Genomic DNA, 16072 nt, shown 5'->3' with positions numbered 1-16072 from the left:
ACTTTATGCACTTTGAGACTCTCTAGTTTCCTATAATTATCATTCAGTGCAGTACTGTTTGGCATTGTCATATTCTTGCATCAATCACAGTCCTTTTGTGCTCTGAATTCGTGTCCCTAGCATTTTCTGCTACTACTACTAATAATAATAATGTCCAGTTACTCCACAAGGCCCCTTCTACCCAAAAATTGCATTTTTTCTTCCTCTCCTAAACTTCATCACTTGTAACTATTCACGAATTCTACCCTAGGCAAAATTTTCCTGAAATCGAAGCATAACTTTTTGCGTCATCATGCTAAGAAACAAATAAAAGCTGATAAGCACACAAACAAAGGCAAAGTAATAACATCTCACCAGATAACTGAAGTTCTTAAAGTAATTTACGAAAGTATAGGATAACATTCAAGTAATTATTTTCCAGTTTTTTTATATAATTTTTTACATCTTTTTTAAAAGAGAGAAGAAAGTCAACAAAAAAGCGTTGAGATTAAATAAGGAAAAGGAGGAAAGACAAAAGAACAAAAGCAAATATGCTATAAAAGAGAGAGAGAGAGAGAGAGAGAGAGAGAGAGAGAGAGAGAGAGAGAGAGAGAGAGAGAGAGAGCACAAGAAATACGAGTTTCATGAGCTTTTTCATTTACATTCCCCAAACAAGGATATGCAGGAAATTCCTCTTCTGAAACAGTCTCTCGCCTGCTTATTAATGCCTTTTTTACCTATGATTTTGCCTTGTTGTTTTAGGTCCCTTTCGGTCATTTTATTCATCACGACTCCCACCAAAAGGAGGTTACGTTTCTGGTCTGTTCATTTGTTATGCACAGAGTTTTACGATAATGTTACCAAAAGTGTTCCTTATGATTGTCAACAAGTTTTCAGATTCTGGAAAAGGGGACAATGTAACATATGAGGAAGGGAGTCTTTTGGGTGATGGATTGCTCAGCCTAGTTTCAATTTTAATTCAAGCACCATGGTAGGAAATGTGTCCTCATATGAGGATTCCTGGACTTTACTATAAAGCTAATATCAACTCTTAAGTTAAGAAACCAAACACCTATGCAGCAATACCATAGATTTTGGCGACCAGGTTTATTCATTAATTTGTGTCCTATTTATTCCTGTATTTTTGTACAAGCATTCCATCACCTTATCACATTTTGAAAATGACTCACTAGAGAGTCAAAATGTCACTTAAATAAACAAAATTTAGTTCAATATTATAAAAAATGGTAGTCTTGGTGAGTCGAAATAATAATAATACTAATTTAGCAGTAGTAACTGTTGTAGTTCCAGTAGTGCAGTAATACTGACAAAAGTTTAAATTTTTCTAATACAGCACAACACCAAAAAAAATATTTCAACTTCGTATAAAAATATATTACATGCTGTAAATCATGACTGAAACCAATATATGGTGCATGTCATTCATAGTTTAATCAAGTCTATAAAAATAAACTTATCTTAAGAATCGGAAACCAGAAGAAATATATTCGTTCAGATCTTCAGATTATTCTTACCTTTTCTAAGAGAGGCACCACTTTTGCATGCAGCTCCAACAAAATCGCCAAAACGTCTACGGTGTGTCTCGGTGGAAACGTTCCGAAAATGTTGTACAGTTCAAGGGCCCAGGCAGTATAGTCTGAGAAAAAAAGTTTGAATGTCCTAACATATTATGGTCCATTTGTATTCCTAAAATTTGAAAGTTGTACATGACATCAATTGCTCGGTCTAGAATCTAGATCACTCAAAAAACTGTTTAGAACAGTTTTGATAGTGTACTGCTAGATTTAATAAAGACAAAGCCCGCTGATGAAGAACCCTTTCATTTCAGTTTACGATTGTAAGAAATCTGATTACTTAGCCTATCAGTTGTTACGAATATATGGAAATAAACCGCTTGAAATGGTTGTCGTTTTATATATCTGAGATCAACTTGCATGTAATAAATGATGTCTTTATGAAGTAAACTCAGTTGTGATATCTCTTGCTTAACATCCTTACGAATTAAAGGAACTGTGAAAATTCGAGGTTCATAATAAAAATCCGTCAAATACTGATGAATGAATTTTCATCTCATCACATCATAAAAATAGCTACGAGTTTCAAGCACACCAAACGGTTATGATGGTGGAGGTGGGTTGATAGCAATGCTAAGTACAAACACCTGTGTTTGACGGGATTTGTACAGTAGAGTCGCTGTCAGCTTATACCTCTCTTGATAGCCGGGCGGTTTAAGGGCCGTTTCACACCGGATGCGATGCTAAGCGCGCTACCCTATGCTACGGGGCCATGCTAGCTATACTCGCTATGCGTGTTTTCACACCAATAGCTATGAATGTCTGCGAACCGTTAATGCTAGTATTGTTAATCTGTCCATCTTTACTGCTACATTTAAAGTTAATTTATATATTAACCTATGAAATCATTTATATTCTTTGGACATTTGCTTCTCCTATTTGAAAGTGCTCTTGTTTAATAATAATAATAATAATAATAATAATAATAATAATAATAATAATAATAATAATAATAAAACTTGACCATGCACTGCTGGAAATAAAATTTTACACCGAGTAAATTTGCTGAGGTATTCTTTATACTTCCACGTTGATATAAACACTTACAGTATATTTAGATTTAAGCCATTAGGCGGGAACATCTGCTGTGAGGACCAAGTGCGCAAGCGCGAGGCAAGCTACATCCACAAAAAATCGCGCGCCTGGCAATCTTGGAAGCTATGAAAGCTATGTCGCAGACATCGGTAGCATAGCTCCGCACCCGATGTGAACGGCCTCGCTTAAAACAACATGGCTACCATAGCGTGGCGCGCTTAGCATCGCATCCGGTGTGAAACGGCTTTGAGGCACGTCACTGAAAGTCGTTGGTTCTCGTGTTCAGCGGTTCTAGACGCAAGATGACGAACCACTCATCAATCATAGTTCCCCTTCGGTATGTATATATGTATATATACTTTTATATATATATATATATATATATATATATATATATATATATATATATATATATATATATATATATATATACATACAGTATGTATATATATATATATATATATATATATATATATATATATATATATATTATATATATATATATATATATATATATATATATATATATATATATATATATATATATAGTATCTATATATATATATATATATATATATATATATATATATATATATACTATAAATTCAAATTCAAATTCAAAATCTTTATTTCGGACATAAATGGCCATAGATAAACACATACATATACATATATAAACATACATAAAAAGCCTCCAAACCTTAAAAGAATAAAAATTTAAAATAATTATGAGAAATTATTACGAAAGAGTGGTGAAAAATTATGATATGAATGAGGTGCGGATAATGACTGTAAGTGATACTTCCTACTAAAAGGACATATACATATGCAGCATATCAGAACAAAACAAAGAAATACTGTATTCTTACACAAAGAGCGCACCAGATGCACTAAGCATAAATGAGGCCTTTCCAGTGTTTGAAAATAAATGAATTATGCAAGTAAACTGGGTGGGCAACCCTCTTCATAATACCGTTTTCAGAATTCTTCAGCCTTTGCAAATAGCTTGTTATGGTTTGCGTCTCAGTTCCTGAAAAGATGGCTGACCAAAACCCACAAAAAGAGCGGATGCGTTTGCATACCTCGGAATGCCCATGAGTCTTCTAAGGCTATCGTTGTAGCATACCCTCAGCTTATTCATAGTCCGTTGTTTTGCTCTGACAACCAAAGACATGCCATAAAAACTTGTACAAAAACTCGTAAAAAGCATTTTCTTGACATCAACGCTACATTTAGAAAAATTCCTTAAAATCATATTGCCCCTCGTACATAGACCTCTGTACAAATATTCTACATGGGCATCGTCCGAATTTTGAGCAGTGAGATAATATCCTAGGTACTTTATTTCAGGTACAAAATCTATACGTGCATTGTTAACAACAATAGGTGATATATTACTTGGGCAAATCTTACTCTTAGAAAAATAATACATTTGGTTTTCTTTACATTTAACAATAGAAGCCTATCGGACATAAAATCACGACAAATGTTTACAAGCTGTTGTAGCCCACCTACTGAGGGAGCAAATAAAACAATATCATCTGCGTACAGCAAATGGTTTAAAATCATGTTGTTTAAATAACACCCCCTTTAGTTTGACTCAGTCTCTGTGAGAGGTCATCCATATATACATTGAACAGGTAAGGTGAAAGTAAACTTCCTGTCTCACTCCACATGAAGTGGAGAATTCACTGAAAATACATGGCCCCATTTGACAATCATTTGCTGATTTTTATACCATTCACCAAGCAGTTTAATAATATAGCAAGGAATATTTCTTTTGACAGTACTTCAAGTAACATCTTATGAGACACTTTATCAAAGGCTTTAGACATATCCATGAAACAAGCAAATACAGGTGTTTTACGAACATTATACTCCTCAGTTACGTGTTTAAGAATATGAACTGGCATTTCAGTTCCATGATGGGATTTGTAAGCGAACTGGTTGTCACTTGTCAATAGGTACTCTTTGCATCTCTCCAATAGAATCGCTTCCAAAACTTTTGAGATAACAGTGGCTAGAGCAATCGGTCTATAATTAGATATGTCACTGTGGTCCGCGTTTTTATCTTTAATCAAAGGAGAGAGTATAACCAGAATAAGAGCTCTTGGTAAGTATGAATGACAGAAACAGGAAGTAATGAATAAACTTAGTAAAACTCTAAGTACCGGATGCGCCTCAGTTAAGTGCTGAAGGGTCAGCCCGTCATGTCCAGGGCTACTGGAAGTGTTCAGAGAATTCAAAGCATTCGAAATTTCATTGACATTTGTCCCTGTAACATCTCGCTGACTCTGATTTTCCACTGGGTCTGGAACAGGATGAGTAGGATCATTAAACAGCTCAGAATAATGTTCTTTCCATAACTCGGCAATGTTTTCATAACCACTCACATTATTTATTATGTCTGGCAAGAATGTTTGGGATTTTCTTTTCTTATTTATTTCTCTCCAAAACTTCTTCATACTCCCTTTAAGACTCGTAGCAATTTTATTGGATCGAATTTCCTCTTCACTTTCCTTACAAAATCTAAGCATCCCTTTGAACTGAGCTTTAGAAAATTTCATTTTATCATAGAAATATCCATCCCTTGGATTACCAGATTCCTTCCATGCTAAATAGTCATACCGTGCTTCATGATGGAATTCCTTTACAAAGTCGTTCCAACCAGGAACATGGTTGAAGCCTCTGTGATTCAACTCCTTAGAGTCAGACGACTGTTGAAGTGCACTAATTATGTCCAAAAGAAATCTTTCAATAGCTCTATAATGATCTTCGTTTTGACATGGCCTTGTGTTACATTGCAGAGCTTCCAAAGGCAACTCGACGTTTTTTCAAAGCTTCTTCAGATTTAACTCTGTATGCCAGTAGATCGCAGAGATAAAACTTCGTCTGACTACCATCATTTGTCTGTACCAGCGTAGGTAGTTGAGAGACCCTCAAAGAAAATGAAAGGGGACGATGGTCTGAACCAATAATGGAATGCAACACACGTATATTGCTAATGTGTGTTAGAAGACTAGGGGGGCAAACAAGGTGGTCTAACCAACGGGTATGGCCCGTTGCATCACTCACCCAAGTGTAAGTGTCGGAGGGCATCACAGCAACATCACCAATACAATAATCGTAATGGGTGCAGAAGTCATTCAGCTCGTTACCAAACCGTGATTCAGGGTGAGCGTTAAAATCACCAACCACAAAAACCTCCCCATTTGGGTGATCTGACATAAGACAGTGTATTTTTGCTAAACAGTCAATGTATTCCGCATCATTTTGTCCGTCTGAGTATGGAAGATAACAATTGATAATCCTTATACAATTTTCATTTATAGACACGTCAATACAAATTAGTCTGTCATTTGAGGTGTCTACTCGCCCGCATACAGGAGGCAAGGCTCTTTCGGTACAGAAAAGCAACTCCCCATAAGGACGACCAGTTAACAACTCATTCGATAAATCAACCTGGGAAACTGCATAATATGCAAATTCAGAATTTATTCTATTCAGGTAGTCTGATTCCTGCACTGGAGCCAAGTCTCCTGCAAACAGACTATGTCAGAAACATGAGTTAATTCGGCTACATCAAAATGGCAATTTCTTACTGATCTACAGTTATAAGATGTAAAGCTTAAATCCATTTATAAAGAGAATAAAAATGAAGATTACTCATACCAACGACGGACCAAAATATCCTTACCCCAACTTTCTGGTTTGTACAAATCCTTAACCCTACTTTGAGGCATTTCTTTAATAATGACTTTGAAAGATCGATAGTGAGAGAATTTTTGTTCAACCAGCTCACACTCCACCGTCGTGACACCTGCTATGCAAGAAACATGGCCAAGAAGCATTTCTGAAGTCGTGTCAGGTTGCAGCCTAGACACAAATAAATGTACATGCCTTAAAGGCTGAGCTGCCCTAAGTGTGCTTCCATCACTCTCCCCAATGATAGGAGGCTTACGCCGTCTTCGTTCAAAAACACTCCCCTTCTCTTTATAGCCCTGACTTTCTTTTTCTTGAGCTTGTCTTCTTTGCAGTAAGCGCTTCCGTTTTTTGTACTCGTGCCCAGGTATGTTCCATCTCTCTTCTTCCTTCTCCTCGTCGGCTGTGGACTCGGCGAAATCCATAAGAACGTCCCGCACCCCTTCCAAAGGTTTGCTACTCCCATTCAATGATTTTTGTTGCCCATCTTCATTCCTTCTATCTTTGGTCGGTCCAAGGTTTTTCTGCACGACTTTTGCCATCGATAATCTCGGTTCAGTGTTCCTTGCAAAACGTATGTAATCGTCCACTGCAGGTAAGTCACTGCGAGGACTCACTCTAGCCTCCTCAGGGTATGGTATTACCTGCTTCTGCTCCAGAATTTTTCCATATCCTCCATCCTGGTTGAAAGCCTATGATACTTAGCAGACATGAGTTCCATCTCCATCCGCAATGAACTCATATGTCGACTCATTGAAGGTGCATCTATAAATTCCATCGAAACAGATATATATATATATATATATATATATATATATATATATATATATATATATATATATATATATATACATTCATATGAAGAGCATATCGGTATAACTATCGGACAACGAGTCCTCTATGAATGCATTAGGCGTTCTATAAACACAAATATAGGTAGTTAGAAGCAAGGATCACCCGGCTAGTGAATATGACTTAAAAACTATATATGAAGCATGAGAACCCCGGAAAAATTAATCTCCTAGGCAGCGTTCACTTATAATAAAGAAAACTGCTACAGAAATTCTTTAGTGAAAAGGTAAGTGGCTTTGTCATACCAATGAGCAAAAGGTCCGGCGGTGTCTCCTCAGAACTGGCCCACTTCCTCAGCTGCTGAATTTCGGGAAGGTCTCTTAAAAAGACCGGTGAATCCTTAAACGTACGAAAACTGTAACATGATAGAAGCAACATTACTGTGTTACACAAGGAATTTACAAACAATAATGGGATTCAATACAAGGCATGACATCAGGAGGAAGCACTACACGTCAGTCGATACATCACAGGTTTCTAGTTCTGATGATTGCTTCGAAAAACAATTATGATAAATGCTGCTATGATATTAGCAGCACAGAGGAAGTTTCTATAAAACTCACTATGTTCTTAGCAATTTTTTTTTTAAATATCCATCTCCCTGAATAGTTGTAAGACAAGGTAATAAGAAATGAGGTAAGTTTTAAATGTAAAAATCACTTTATGCCCTTTTTATTTAATCCCAAAGACATTTAATTGAAACATTAAGGTATAAAAACATTAACAAATGTAAGAAATGTACTCCTTTTAACCAGTTCATGTGTTTATTTCAACGTCACTTTCTGCCAAGGTCATAAAGTTCTCCCCAGAGATCTTGAATGACAATAGACGCATTGGCAACTGAGACTCCCCAGTCTATTTCTCTTGTTTATATTTCTTCCACATTTTCCTTGACTCATTCGCCATCCCTCTGAATAAAATATGTTCAAGAGACCTGGGATATCCCAAGAGCAATACGCCAGTGGGTTATATTGGTAAGGCTGAGTAAAATCGGGATATTCTGATAATACAAAGAAAGAACTTAACGTAATATCACTGCAGCGATGTTTCCAAATAGCCCCAGGTCAGCTCACAGAAGCATGTGAAACACTCTATTTAGATTTCGACTGATATAATAATAGTAATAGATGATTATTATGTAATAAAATTTCACGCAGCTATTAAGCGTTCTGATCAAATTGCTATAAGACGTACAGTAGTTTCTTGATTAAAAAAAAAGAGCAGGAATAATTACCTAAGAGTTATTCGCAGACGTGGCAAGGCTGGAGCACCAACTTCAATATCTTTCCACTTGTCAGACGTCATTAGGTCTCTCTTAGCTTCCCTCCATGGTCGAGTTATATTCTGGAAAGTGGAAAACTCCATTTGTTAAAAATGTTTAAAAATCAATGAGGCCTTACGTGAGTTATTTAGGTAAAATGTTTTCTTGACATTTGTTCTATAGTGCCTCGAGGAAGAGAAAAGACCTTGAAAGGTTCGGTAGCTTTGTTATTCCTAATGGCCTCTGTTTTTTCATACACACAATATGTTAGAAAACGGTTTCCCTTAACAGTGGGTAGATCGATAGGAAAAGCAACACAATAGCCACTGTCACATGCTGCTTTAACTGCTGAATTGTAGAGGAAGTCTTTGTGCAGTTTACACATGATATGACACTTCATGCACTGACACAGAACTTTCCCAACCCTCCCGTACAAATGAAGCCATCCACCTCTCTTAAGCCTTTTCTCTCCAATACCTCTTTCATAGCATTCAGTCACCTGCCTCCAGGTTTTCGTCTGCTACTTCTTCATAACAACCTACTGTATGTTCGTCCATTCTTCCCTTATGCCCAAATCATCTAAACCACTGTAATCCATCCTTTCACTTATGCTAATCTTTTTACAACTTCTGCTACGCTTCTAATTTTTTCACCTTTTCAGTTCTTCTTATGCCACATTCTCCACAAACAGTTCACACCAACAGCTTCAACTTTCTTTTGTGCATTTGCATCCAATAGCCATTCTTCACTTCCTTAAGGAGGTTAGTTCGGGGATCCCTTCATAAAAACCACACACTTTGCAGCCTTTCTTGCTAACCTAAACTATCAAAGGTAAACTCTAACTGACTGACTTGAAATTTGTCTTCACTTGCTTAATGTAATCTAATTATATTTTCTATTGCATAAATCTAAGTCATCCAGATTCTGATTAAATTCAGCATTGTATAATATTCACCTAATAGCTGAAATGAAGTCAGAACTAGAGTGCAAAGTTGTTCTGAAAGACACAAAAGTTTCAAATAATTTTCCATAAACAAAGATGATACAATTACTCTTAATTTTTAGCGAATATAGCGTTTAATATTCTCAAAAGGAATGTACAGACGGCATCATAAATATTTCTATTATGATAAATAAGAATAGATCGTTGTTTACATTTTAAATAGTTTTATCAAGTTGACTTATTTGCTCCCTCCTTTTAGTATTTGTACACAGATGTACACCAAAATGCATAATTAAAGGACACTGTCCATAAAATAAAAAACACTTAAGTAAATTGCATTTTTATCAGCAAAGAAAGAAGGATGGTTTAATATCTATTAAATTACTGGCAATGTGTTTACCTTCCTTTGTGCTATGTATCATTTCCACGCGCCATGTAAGATTCAAGAATTAAGTTAACGTGCTAAGAACGCATACGAACTACAGAAACCACCAAGCAATGTAAACAGAGACCTTCTATTGACTCTAGGAAATACTCCATCGATAGCACATGATTGGTAAATTATTCAATATAATCTTCATTTCACTGGCTATTTATTATTATTATTATTATTATTATTATTATTATTATTATTATTATTATTATTATTATTATTATTATTATTATTATCACGAAGGCTTTCATTTTACCTCAAGGCTTCAAAGCAAAGTCCATTATTGTAACCTTGTTAAAAAAATGAAGTATGACGTATGTAAACAAGTCTTGAACAATGAAAGCGAAATTTTTTTATATTATAAATCCAAAATAACCTCACCTTCGCTACAGTGACGAAATGAAACACGTTGTCATTTTGTTCCAGAAACGATGTAGAAGATGTCGTATCTTGGAGTCCCCAAAAAAGTGAATGGAGAGAGAGCCTTTGACGTCGAGCCGTTTTTGGAAGCAAGTGAAGACCCGATGTTTGTCTTCGTAGCCTCTGATGGAACAAGGAACAAAAGGAAGAATCCTTCTACGATTCTGGAAGAGGTTCTCTGCTTAACATATTTTGTCTCTTGATCGGTTTTGTGTTTAGGTTCGTCTCTGGAATAATTTTGTCCTTCCTTCGAATCGCGTTCATTCTCGGAGGATGAATCGTATTCAGCAACGCGAGGTAAGAGTTCAGCCAGAGGCTGGTAGTCTTCACTAAAAAAATGTTCTGGCTCTGAATATTTCAACTTCCGAATTTTCCTCAAGACGTCGTTGATTGTACGATATATACCTTTCACTGCTTCCTCCTCTCTGTCTGTGTCCTCCTTCTTATGAAATGCATTTCCAACCGTTTCATTGGGAAGAATCTTTTCCGAATAAATATATTCAATCTTCTCTTCAGGTGCAGGACTGTCGAGGCTAAAGAGAGCTTTGCAATGTTTGAACTTTCTGAACTTTATCTTCACTTTTTTTCTTGTCTGGCTGACACTAGATTGGTTGTCAATAATCGAAACGTAATTACTCCAGAACCCATTTTCAAACTCATGACAAACATTGATGAATAAGACGGCTGTAAATATAACAACGGTAACAGCCTTTAGCAAGCAACACTTATTACTTAACATTTTCTAATATATACCTAATTACGTCTCCCACAGATCTCTGATTCTCTCAGACGTAAGCCGTTCAACGGTACTACACTCGCAGCAGAATAGGACCTAATTTGGGTTTTGCCACGTACCAAAAGCAAATAAAAGCAGACTTTCCTGCTGCGTGCTCTGCACAGCTTACCTCCGCGGCATCTATGCTTTCCTGCTCACTTGAAAATTGCAGCCTTATCCGCCTAATTATTCGTACGACTATGAATACAAAGACAAGTTCTGAATATGTGATCATCAATTAAGGCGAAAATCATCAGAAAAAGACTAGATTTCATATAATCATTGGTGTGCGATTATCTGCGCTCACATATTCTCGTTCATACAAACAGTAGACTCTTGGAAGTGAATTTTATAGAATGGAAGACAAAAGAGGAAGGGAAGCAGTGAAAAGCAATTATTGAGATCAGCGACATCTTATGGAAAATTCGAAAGTTCAAATATTCAGAGCTTGAAAATTTTTTCGGTGGAGACTACCAGCCTCTGGCTGCAATGTTACCTGGCGTTGCTGAGAACGATTCATCTTCCGGTGATGGTTTGAGTCTTTATATATAACATATTGATGCTTGCAAACATTTTTATTGAATAACTGAGATGTCGGCCAATATATTTTTTTGATAAATTATAAAATTAACGAAATAAGATTTTAACTTTCGCTATTTTCATGGAACATTCCAGGTTTAACCCCGCTGTTAACAACTCCGAAGAGCTGGAAATTTTTTCCTTTAATACTGAATTTTATCAGCTTCCGAAAACGCTAATGAAGAATGTGCTTGTCAAGGAATAAGCTTTTTATTCATCACGGTAAAAGATCTATATTCTTTATATCAGTTTCCAGGACAACTGACATTTTTATAAATGACGTTTCGACACTGAGGCTCAATATCATTTCTATCAACTTTTAAGTGTGACCCGTTTCCTAAAGAATTCTTGGTCACCAATAGCTGCAATGCTAAGTGAGTTATGCGATCAATGATTAGCGATTCACCTCATTAGCAATGGCATGGAATGGAATGGAATATAAAACTTAGGCCAAAGGCCAAGTGCGGGGACGTATGAGGCCATTCAGCGCTGAAAGAGCAATTGAGTAAAAAGGTTTTAAAGGCGTAACAGGAGGAAAACCACCCCGTTGCACAATGATTTTTAGGAGAGAGTGGGAAGTAAGACGGAAGAAAGAAAATATGAACGGCGGTAAAGCAAAAGGAATGAAAAGGGTTGCAGCTGTGGGCCGAAGGTACGCTGCTAAGAACCTCAAGTAATAATGTTTACAGTGCACCACGTGACCTGCTCTGACGGCGCTATACCCTTACCGGGCTCACAACTGTTTTAAAATTCTTCTTTGTAAAAGCTACGAACAATTAGGATGATAGGTAAAAATTATAAAAGCTCTGCCGGCAAGTACCAAATCTAAGGATTAGCCTCCTTGGTCATATTTCACATCTCTCTCTCTCTCTCTCTCTCTCTCTCTCTCTCTCTCTCTCTCTCTTTCTCTCTCTCTCTCTCTCTCTCTCGTACTTTTCGGGATGCATTGGAGACTATTGAATGTTTGCCAAATGAAGAAATGTCTAGCACTGATAAATTACGACTTATGATCAATGAAAGAAGTTTCTTGTGCCATAAATTTAAAAAGAACTCGACATTTAATGTATAGAATAGGCTAATAAGTTCGTGATTATTATTGAACAATTACAGGCATTTCTTCTTGTACATATAATTCCTCATCTTATCGTAAAAACTATGCTTACCAACATCACTCATGCCATTTCTTTGTGCAACCATGAAGTGATTATGATCTACTATCCATTTCAGGGACCGCGAGTCATCGTTATTCTCAAATATCTTTCAAATTAATTATTTGATCGAAATGGTACTTTGACAAAGTGTTCAAGACACCTTACGCTAATTTTTGGTAATATGGTGCATTATCAAATGTTTTAGTTAAGGAGTTTACTCTTGACTCACATGGTGTTGCCAAGCATCGCCGAACTATGCATTCGAACGTCCTTCATCCCCATCCCGTCCCCTCCTCTCCTCCCCTCCTCATCCCCTCAACCCACTTTTCCTGGCCTCCCCATCTAGGCCCCACCTTTCCTGTCTATGGTGGAAAGCGGACGTTCGATACTGTAGGTGAGTCCCGCTGACTCATGCGACTTTGCCTTTAAAAGTCAAGAGAAAACACCTTAACTAACACCATCTGACAATGCACTATATTGCCAAAAATTAGCGGGAGGTGTCTTGTAAACTGTGTCAAAGTAACATTTCGATCAAATAATTAGTTTGAAAGATATGAGAAAAGCGATGACTCGCGGTCCCTGAAATGGATAGTAATACTCGTAAATAAGCCTAACTGTAGCGATTATCAGGCACAACGAGAAATAGATAATAAACCAAAGACTATTCATGAACAACAGTAATCGTCACTTGTCCCTAAAACAGTATTGCATAAGAGGTTAAGTATCATTGTTATTAAATCACTGTGGGTGACGTCACCTGCATGTGTTCGGTCAAGACACCGCAGAACAGTACTCTGGTAGAGAGGTTCCTCAGTTAATCCTCTCTCGAACATTTCCTGACATTCCTGAAGTTCAGCCAAGTTCAGGGGAAGCAGGGCGTCCCAGAACCACAACCCCGAATCCTCTGTCGAGGGGATGAGATAATCACGAAATGCTGTTGTCTCTGAGGCTTTTTTCAGCAACGTTTGTTGAGTTAGTCCCAGATGTCTGGTCGAAAACCTATCGACCTCAGACACTGGAGACCCAGTAGTCGATTGGGCTGAATATGACACTTTTGAATAGAAGGAAGATTCAGTGTCGGCAGATGTTTCCTCGCGAGTATAAAGGGACTTCAAGGCAAAACTTTTAACTTGATCGTCCGAGATTCTCAGTAATTCCTTTGCCTTAGCCAGGCGAGATTCCAACAGTGACTTAAATTCCTGGTCGTTATAGTGTTGCAAAATATACAAGAATGTGCTTTCACTCCAGTCCATATTGAAATCTGCCGTTGAACCACGACTACTGGGAAAGAGATTTTCTGAATTTGGTCTCTGTCGACTTTGTAACAACACCAGCACCCTCGTCCTCTTGGATATCTGAAAGGATATGGGTTGTGAAAAGGATGCGGATTAGGAAAAGAAAATGAGTTAGGAAAGAACATTGTTATATATGTAGAGGATTAGAAAACATAAGTTATTCATACTTTACACACTTTGACGCTCCATTTTCCTATTATTATCCTTCAGCGTAGTGCTATCTGACGTTGTCATATTCTTGCATCAATCATGTACCTTCCATGCAAGAAATTCCTCTTCTGAAACCTTGCCATACCTACTAATCAATGCCTTTTTAATAACCATGATTTTGTCTTATTGTTTTAGGTTCCTTTCAATCATTTTATTCATCACAACTCCCACCAAAAGGAGGTTACGTTTCCGGTCCTTTCATTTAGCATGCATAGAGTTTTACGAAAATGTTAACAAAAGTGTTCCTTGTGATCGTCAATAAGTTATTAGATTTTGGAAAAGAGGGAAATGTAAGATATGAGGAAGGGAGCCTTTTGATGATGGATTGCTCAGCCTAGTTTCAGTTTTAATTCAAGCACCATGGTAGGAAATGTGTCCTCATATGAAGATTCCCGGACTTTACTGTGAAGCTAATACCAGTTCTTAAGTTAAGAAACCAAACACCCATGCAGCAATACCATAGATTTTGGCGACCAGGTTTATTCATTAATTTGTGTCCTATTTATTCCTGTATTTTTCTACATGTATTCCATCACCTTCTAAAACAATTTGAAAATGACTGACCAGAGAGTCAAAATGTCACTTGAATTGAAAAATTTTTTTTCAATATTATCAAAAACAGTAGTCTTAGTGAGTCCAAATAATAATAATACTAATTTAGTAGTAGTACTGTTGTAGTTATAGTAATGTAGTAATATTTACAAATTTTATTTTTTTATACAGTACAATACAACACCATTAAAATATTTTCAACTTGCACTTTGTAGAAAAATATGTTTAATGTTGTAAAACATCACAGAAACCAGTATATGTTGCCTGTCATTCATAATTTAATCAAGTCTTTAAAAAAAACTTATCTAAAGAATCAGAAAATAGAAAAAATATATTCGTTCAGATCTTCAGATTCTTCTTACCTTGTCCAAGAGAGGAACCACTTTTGCATGCAACTCCAGCAAAATCGCCAGAACGTCTACGGTATGTCTCGGTGGAAACATTCCGAAAATGTTGTACAGTTCAAGGGCCCAGGCAGTGTAGTCTGAGGAAAAAAGTTTAAATGTCCTAACATATTAAGGTCCATTTGTATTCCTAAAATTTGAAAGTTGCACATGACATCAATTGCTCTGTCTGGAATGTAGATCACTCGAAAAAACTGTTTAGAAAAGTCTGATAGTATGCTAGATTTAATCTAAACAAAGTCCGCTGATTACGAACCCTTTCATTTCAGCTTTCGATTGTAACAAATCTGGCTACTTAGTCTATCAGTTGTTAGGTATTATGGAGATAAACTGATTCAAATGGTTGTCGTTTTATATATCTAAGATCAATTTTCATGTGCTCGATGATGACTTTATGAAGTAGACTCAGTCAGTGGCATCGTGAGGGTTGCTGGCGCCCCGGGGCAAAGTCTTTTATGGCGCCCCCAAAAGGTGGGGGTGCGGGAGGGAGGACTATTTTCATTTGAGTGTGCTAATCTTGGCAGGAAATGTCTGCCTTCATTATTTTAGATATATTGTGTTGAAAACAAAACATTCTAATTTGCATAATAATAATATTCTGGAATGATAGAACATAAACCGAATTTGGAAACTGAAATAGTTTATTTTACATCTAATAGATATACTGTAATCAATTAATCATTAGCCCTCATAAATAGATTGCAAAATGTTGATAACTAAAATGTAGATTATAGTAAAGCATCACAATAACCAGTAACTCTTAATAACCATGGACAAATGGCAAATTAAATAAATTTGACTAAAAAAGAAGTTAAACATTATGGAATACAGGGGGCTAAGAAAATCATGAAAATGTACAATTTGTTGCCAGCATAGAAGTTAATAG

This window comes from Macrobrachium rosenbergii, chromosome 27, assembly GCF_040412425.1.
Source record: "Macrobrachium rosenbergii isolate ZJJX-2024 chromosome 27, ASM4041242v1, whole genome shotgun sequence".
In the NCBI taxonomy this organism is placed as follows: Eukaryota; Metazoa; Arthropoda; class Malacostraca; order Decapoda; family Palaemonidae; genus Macrobrachium; species Macrobrachium rosenbergii.
This window is presented reverse-complemented; position numbering follows the sequence as displayed.